Source organism: Entelurus aequoreus, linkage group LG11, assembly GCF_033978785.1.
Source record: "Entelurus aequoreus isolate RoL-2023_Sb linkage group LG11, RoL_Eaeq_v1.1, whole genome shotgun sequence".
Classification (NCBI taxonomy): domain Eukaryota; kingdom Metazoa; phylum Chordata; class Actinopteri; order Syngnathiformes; family Syngnathidae; genus Entelurus; species Entelurus aequoreus.
Genome location: NC_084741.1, coordinates 18,393,076 through 18,401,359, shown reverse-complemented (window position 1 = coordinate 18,401,359; position 8,284 = coordinate 18,393,076). Strand labels below are relative to the sequence as shown.

The 8,284-nt window shown below is 37.2% G+C and overlaps 1 non-coding gene across 1 annotated transcript; it reads right to left on the bottom strand.

The window, feature by feature from the left end:
• Positions 1–4,822: 4,822 nt before the first annotated feature.
• trnae-uuc (transfer RNA glutamic acid (anticodon UUC)) lies at positions 4,823–4,894 on the bottom strand. Its single transcript has one exon. It is a non-coding gene; the product is annotated as a tRNA-Glu (tRNA).
• Between the last annotated feature and the right edge of the window lie 3,390 nt (positions 4,895–8,284).

Here is an 8,284-nt window from a genome sequence, read left to right as displayed (position 1 = left end):
TAGTATAATCATTCTATAAAAATGTTATAAGTACACCTCTGCGTAACATTGTTACCTTGTTAACATGAAATAGAACTAAAGAGAAAAAAAGAAATACATACAGATGAACTTATAACAAATAATAACTTTACTAACATTGTGTTTTAGTGTTGGAATAATTGTTTCTAAGTTATCACAAAAACTTTGTGTTGCATTGAGAAGCAAAAGCTGTCTTTGAAACCTACCAAGAAGAAGGCTTGTAAAACTCCCCTGTGTGGTGGGGGGAAGCAACATGAAGGTGTTTCTGTTTCTTTCATGTATTCTAATCAACAGAAAGATATTGTCTGACCCAAGAACTGCAACTTACTGTTGATTACAATACATGAAAGAAAACAGAAACACCTTCATGTTGCTTTCCATCCTACACAGTGGAGTTTTACAAGCCTTCTTGGTAGGTTCAAAGACACGTTTTTGCTTCTCGCTGGGAACTCATTGACACACAAAGTTTTTGTGATAACTTAGATACAAGTATTCTAACAGTGTTATATTGTGTTATGTGTGACAATGTCCGTTGGTTCGCTTTTTTTTGTTAGTTTAGTTTTTGCACTATGACTAGGGAAGGTTGTTTGCATCGGGTCTTATATGTAATTGTTGCATCTAAATGATGATAAATGGCCATACACCATGGTCCGTGGATTGAACATCCCCATTTTAACCTCTAAAGGCCTTAGTGACCACATGCGTGGACAGCACCTTTTAGCTCTTATTTCCAAATTTGTGTACACTACTGAATTGGGGTTTTATGCCGACATATGGACACTTATACTGCCATCTGGTGGCGTCAGCAGAGTATAACATACAATGGAATTTGGGGGGAAAAAGTGTAAAAATAAAAATGTGCATGTCACTACACGTGAAGTACACGTTTGTTACTTATGGACTAAGTACATCATATCAAAATATGATTTTTAGTTTTTATTCTAATTAGGGTCCAATAAGCCCAAATAGCAAAGAGAAATAAAAAAAATAATGTAAACAACTATCTTGGGCCTTAAGAGGTTAATATATGGATATATAATTAATAACTTAAATACATGGATATTAAGAGTATGTGAAAGTTGGACTCAGTATAGCTTGTTTTAAAATCAATCAGAAATATCAAGCAGCTAAAATGTGCCAAACATGAACAAGTGTGGCGATATTGTTTTGCATTTTTCCCGTAATGGATTTAAATAGGTGTAATTCTGATTTTCTTTTTTTTTTTTTGTGCATGGATATCCACAAATGGTGTTATATTGTGTTATGTGTGACCATGTCCGTCGGTTCGATTTTTTTTGTGTGTTTTGTTTTTGCACTATGATTAGGGAAGGTTGTTTGCATTGGGTCATATACGTAAATGTTGCATCTAAAGGATGATAAAAGGCCATACTCCATGGTCCGTAGCTTGATTTTTTTGTTTGTTTTGTTTTTGCACTATGACTAGGGAAGGTTGTTTGCATCGGGTCATATACGTAAATGTTGCGTCTAAATGATGATAAATGGCCATACACCATGGTCCGTAGTTTGAACATCCCCATTTTAACCTCTAAAGGGCTTAGTGGCCACATGCGTGGACAGCACCTTTTAGCTCTTATTTCCAAATTTGTGTACACTACTGAATTGGGGTTTTATGCCGACATATGGACACTTATACTGCCATCTGGTGGCGTCAGCAGAGTATAACATACAATGGAATTTGGGGGAAAAAAGTGTAAAAATAAAAATGTGCATGTCACTACACGTGAAGTACACGTTTGTTACTTATGGACTAAGTACATCATATCAAAATATGATTTTTAGTTTTTATTCTAATTAGGGTCCAATAAGCCCAAATAGCAAAGAGAAATAAAAAAAATCATGTAAACAACTATCTTGGGCCTTAAGAGGTTAATATATGGATATATAATTAATAACTTAAATAATTGGATATTAAGAGTATGTGAAAGTTGGACTCCGTATACCTTGTTTTAAAATCAATCAGAAATATCAAGCAGAAAATAAAGTTTAATCTTAGGGGGGCACCTGGGAAGTTTTATTCTGTTTGGGGTGGTGTGGTTGACTACATAGCTAAATTAAAGACGCTATAGGACACATGAAAAGTTCACCTTTCACAAACCAGCTTCCTTTTTTTTATTTTTTATTTACATTTATTCTGGGTGTATATTTATTATCTGCCTATGTTGAGAAGAAAGTGATGTACTAATTATTTTCCATTTGTGACTGTACCTTTAACTTATGTAGGACCTGGGGGGGGGGGGGGGGTTGTGTGTGTATGGGGTGTGTGTTGGGTTGCTGTTCTTGGAAGTGGGTGGGGGGAAAAAAAGGAAAATGTGATTACTGTTCTATTGTATAGTGTAATACCTGTCAAATTCAATAAAAACATTTATTAAAAAAAGAAATATCAAGCAGCTAAAATGTGCCAAACATGGACAAGTGTGGCGATATTGTTTTGCATTTTTCCCATAATGGATTTAAATAGGTGTATTTCTGATTTTTTTTTTTTTAATTTTGTGCGTGGATATCCACAAATGGTGTTATATTGTGTTATGTGTGACCATGTCTGTTGGTTCGATTTTTTTTGTTTGTTTTGTTTGTGCACTATGACTAGGGAAGGTTGTTTGCATCGGGTCATACATGTAAATGTTGCATCTAAATGATGATAAATGGCCATACACCATGGTCCGTAGTATGATTTTTTTGTTTGTTTTGTTTTTGCACTATGACTAGGGAAGGTTGTTTGCATCGGGTCATATATGTAAATGTTGCATCTAAATGATGATAAATGGCCATACACCATGGTCCGTAGTATGATTTTTTTGTTTGTTTTGTTTTTGCACTATGACTAGGGAAGGTTGTTTGCATCGGGTCATACATGTAAATGTTGCATCTAAATGATGATAAAAGGCCATACACCATGGTCCGTAGTATGATTTTTTTGTTTGTTTTGTTTTTGCACTATGACTAGGGAAGGTTGTTTGCATCGGGTCATATACGTAAATGTTTCATCTAAATGATGATAAATGGCCATACACCATGGTCCGTAGTTTGAACATCCCCATTTTAACCTCTAAAGGCCTTAGTGGCCACATGTGTGGACAGCACCTTTTAGCTCTTATTTCCAAAATTGTGTACACTGCTGAATTGGGGTCTTATGGCCACTTATGTGGACACTTATACTGCCATCTGGTGGTGTCAGAAGAGTATAACATACAATGGAATTTGGAAAAAAAAAGTGTAAAAATAAAAATTTGCATGTCACTAAACATGAAGTACACGTTTTAGTTTTTATTCTAATTAGGGTCCAATAAGCCCAAATAGCAAAGAAAAATAAAAACAAATCATCAAACAATCATGTAAACAACTATCTTGGGCCTTAAGAGGTTAATATATGGATATACAATTAATAACTTAAATAATTGGGAGTATGTGAAAGTTGGACTCCGTATACTTTGTTTTAAAATCAATCAGAAATATCAAGCAGCTAAAATGCGCCAAACATGGACAAGTGTGGAGATATTGTTTTGCATTTTTCCCACAATGGATTTAAATAGGTGTAATTCTGATTTTTTTTTTTTTTTTGTGCATGGATATCCACAAATGGTGTTATATTGTGTTATGTGTGACAATGTCCGTTGGTTTGATTTTTTTTGTTTGTTTTGTTTTTGCACTATGACTAGGGAAGGTTGTTTGCATCGGGTCATATACGTAAATGTTCCATCTAAATGATGATAAATGGCCATACACCATGGTCCGTAGTTTGATTTTTTTGTTTGTTTTTGCACTATGACTAGGGAAGGTTGTTTGCATCGGGTCATATACGTAAATGTTGCGTCTAAATGATGATAAATGGCCATACACCATGGTCCGTAGTTTGAACATCCCCATTTTAACCTCTAAAGGGCTTAGTGGCCACATGCGTGGACAGCACCTTTTAGCTCTTATTTCCAAAATTGTGTACACTGCTGAATTGGGGTCTTATGGCCACTTATGTGGACACTTATACTGCCATCTGGTGGTGTCAGAAGAGTATAACATACAATGGAATTTGGAAAAAAAAAGTGTAAAAATAAAAATTTGCATGTCACTAAACATGAAGTACACGTTTTAGTTTTTATTCTAATTAGGGTCCAATAAGCCCAAATAGCAAAGAGAAATAAAAACAAATCATCAAACAATCATGTAAACAACTATCTTGGGCCTTAAGAGGTTAATATATGGATATACAATTAATAACTTAAATAATTGGGAGTATGTGAAAGTTGGACTCCGTATACTTTGTTTTAAAATCAATCAGAAATATCAAGCAGCTAAAATGCGCCAAACATGGACAAGTGTGGAGATATTGTTTTGCATTTTTCCCATAATGGATTTAAATAGGTGTAATTCAGATTTTTTTTTTTTTTTTGTGCATGGATACCCAGAAATGGTGTTATATTGTGTTATGTGTGACAATGTCCGTTGGTTCGATTTTTTTTGTTTGTTTTGTTTTTGCACTATGACTAGGGAAGGTTGTTTGCATCGGGTCATATACGTAAATGTTGCATCTAAATGATGATAAATGGCCATACACCATGGTCTGTAGTTTGATTTTTTTGTTTGTTTTGTTTTTGCACTATGACTAGGGAAGGTTGTTTGCATTGGGTCATATACGTAAATGTTGCATCTAAATGACGATAAATGGCCCTTAGTTTGAACATCCCCATTTTAAGGCCTCGGGGAGTATGCTTTACACTGACAGTCATGTTTTGTATATATAAAGAGAGGCTATGATTACATAACAACACGCCGTGGAAGTAAAGACTGGTTCCCATACCGGGAGTCGAACCCGGGCCGCCTGGGTGAAAACCAGGAATCCTAACCGCTAGACCATATGGGACTTGAATAAGTCACAACAAGAGGCCAACATGTGTGATGTGTAAGAAGAACTCTCCAGCAGAGATCGTCAGTCACCAAGAGGCACATGCGACGCGAGTAAAGAGACAACAACATCAAAAGAGATACTTCGACAGGTCAAGCCGGACACTACCACCACTACACAGTGGAGAGCCCATCAGACTCCAGGAACAGGGGCACTGGAAGCCAGCAGTGGTCGTGCAGCCTGCTAACACCGAACGATCATACATCATCCGCACTCCAGAGGGACAGGTGTATCGCCGTAACCAGAGACACCTCCGAAGCACCAAGGTACACCACTCTCACCCACCTGAACCGACCTCATACTCACCTGACGACAACACACCGGAAGAAAACCACGCACCTGTCACACACACAAGCGAAGAAATGGACTTGCCTGCTTCGCATGCACCAGAACTGTCATCTGATTCAGAAGCAGAGGCTTCATACCGCACCAGGTCAGGCAGAGAGGTAAAGCCTCGAGCCATTTTGGACCTGTGAATTGTAAAGGGTGTACGCCGAACGCTGCCCTGAAAAAAAAACAAAAAAAACAAAAACGAATGTAACCTTATATGTGTAAGCTGAAACCGTCATATTTATCGGCGATTCTGATTATTTGTTGGGAATTTACAGTCAAGACTTTTCACAAATGTGCTTGATATGTTCATACAATATCTTCTATTACAGTGCAATGCATACTGCATATGGGTTCACTACCGCGCTAAAATGTTTAATGATGCATTCTGGTATTGAGACACGTTAGACCGATACTTGTGTAAGTTCCTCACTACGTTCCAGTCCTTTTATAATACTGTTTTGCACTAACCAGGTACCTCACACAGAATCTGTCTATTGTGCCATGTTTATTCATTTAATATTTGTTCCCAGTTTACTTACCTGATATGATGCTATTTTATGCATACATGGTACAGGCAGCACTTTACTATTTTGTTTTGTTTGTTTCCATAAAAAGGGGGATGTAATATTCATAGCCAATGAATACCCTATGTTGGATGAGTGGCATTTTAATCAGGCATCTGTTTAGGCAACTACATACTCAAGGTGGCCCTGTAGGGGTCCTGGCTTGAAATGAAGAAGTCAGTAGACAACACAGCTAACGGTAGAGAAGTTGGATGTAGATGACCTGTTGGAATAAAAACACAACTCAAAGCCTGAAGAAATCGTCCTGCAGTTTATTCCATACATGGGAATATTACAGTCACACAACAAAAACTACATCTCAGGGCCAACACAGACGGACAACATTCACACTCACTTTCACGCACTAGACACCATTCAGAGTTGTAACTTTTGACTAAAATACAAGATTACTCAAGTGGAAGAACTAAAAAGTACGTTTTATTGCGTTATGATGACGAATTAGGTAGTACATAGTATTTTTATTTGCATTTCAGTTGACATTGTTAACACACGGCGACGTCTTAGGGACTGCAGTAATATCTTTATCCGCATGAGGGCAGCATTTGTGCATCTGCTAGTCAGTATTTATTAAGACTATACTTCCACTGTACACTTGTTTCTTTGCATGTGTCTGTTTCTGACTCCTGCAACATGTTGGAACTCTTCTAGGTTTGTATTTATGGCAAGATGAAGCTAAAAAAAAAAAAAGATTCACAGGAACATTCAAAGTCACATGTTGTATCTTGCATGTTGTATTTTGATGTCTTTATACTGTAGCTCTCCTTTATACTTATACACAGAGTAGATGCATGTGTTCTATGACACATCGTAAGCACAACATTGAACATATTGTTCAACAAATGGCAGTGTCAAATCAAAAGTGAGCATTATACAAACCCCAAAAACCAGTGAAGTTGGCACGTTGTGTAAATGGTAAATAAAAACATAATACAACGATTTGCTAATTATTTTCAACCTACACTACCGTTCAAAAGTTTGGGGTCACCCAAACAATTTTGTGGAATAGCCTTCATTTCTAAGAACAAGAATAGACTGTCGAGTTTCAGATGAAAGTTCTCTTTTTCTGGCCATTTTGAGCGTTTAATTGACCCCACAAATGTGATGCTCCAGAAACTCAATCCGTTCAAAGGAAGGTCAGTTTTGTAGCTTCTGTAACGAGCTAAACTGTTTTCAGATGTGTGAACATGATTGCACAAGGGTTTTCTAATCATCAATTAGCCTTCTGAGCCAATGAGCAAACACATTGTACCATTAGAACACTGGAGTGATAGTTGCTGGAAATGGGCCTCTATACACCTATGTAGATATTGCACCAAAAACCAGACATTAGAATAGTCATTTACTACATTAGCAATGTATAGAGAGTATTTCTTTAAAGTTAAGACTAGTTTAAAGTTATCAACATTTAAAAGTACACTGCTTTTCCTTCAAAAATAAGGACATTTCAATGTGACCCCAAACTTTTGAACGGTAGTGTATATTCAATTGAATAGACTGCAAAGACAAGATATTTAACGTTCAAACTGGAAAACGTTGTTATTTTTTGCAAACATCAGCTCTTGGAATGTGATGCCCGCTGATAAATGGCTTTGGCTTTGCATAGGAGAGTTTTAACTTGCACTTAAAGATGTAGCAACCAACTGTAGTTACTGACAGTGGTTTTCTGAAGTGTTCCTGAGCCCATGTGGTGATATCCTTTACACACTGATGTCGCTTTTTGATGCAGTACCGCCTGAGGGATCGAAGGTGCGTAATATCATCGCTTACATGCAGTGATTTCTCCAGATTCTCTGAACCTTTTGATGATATTACGGACCGTAGATGGCGACATCCCTAAATTCCTTGCAATAGCTGGTTGAGAAATGTTGTTCTTAAAGGCCTACTGAAATTTTTTTTTTTTATTTAAACGGGAATAGCAGATCCATTCTATGTGTCATACTTGATCATTTCGCGATATTGCCACATTTTTGCTGAAAGGATTTAGTAGAGAAAATCGACGATAAAGTTCGCAACTTTTGCTCGCTGATAAAAAAAAACCTTGCCCCTACCGGAAGTAGCGTGACGTCACAAGCGGTAGTGCTGCTCACAATTCCCCGTTGTTTACAATGGAGCGAGAGATATTAGGAGCGAGAAAGTGACGATTACCCCATTAATTTGAGCGAGGATGAAAGATTTGTGGATGAGGAACGTTAGAGTGACGGACTAGAATGCAGTTCAAAAGATATCTTTTTTCGCTCTGACCGTAACTTAGGTACAAGCTGGCTCATTGGAATCCACACTCTCTCCTTTTTCTACTGTGGATCACGGATTTGTATTTTAAACCACCTCGGATACTATATCCTCTTGAAAATGAGAGTCGAGAAGGCAAAATGGACATTAACAGTGACTTTTATCTCCACGACAATACATCGACAAAGCTCTTTAGCATGAG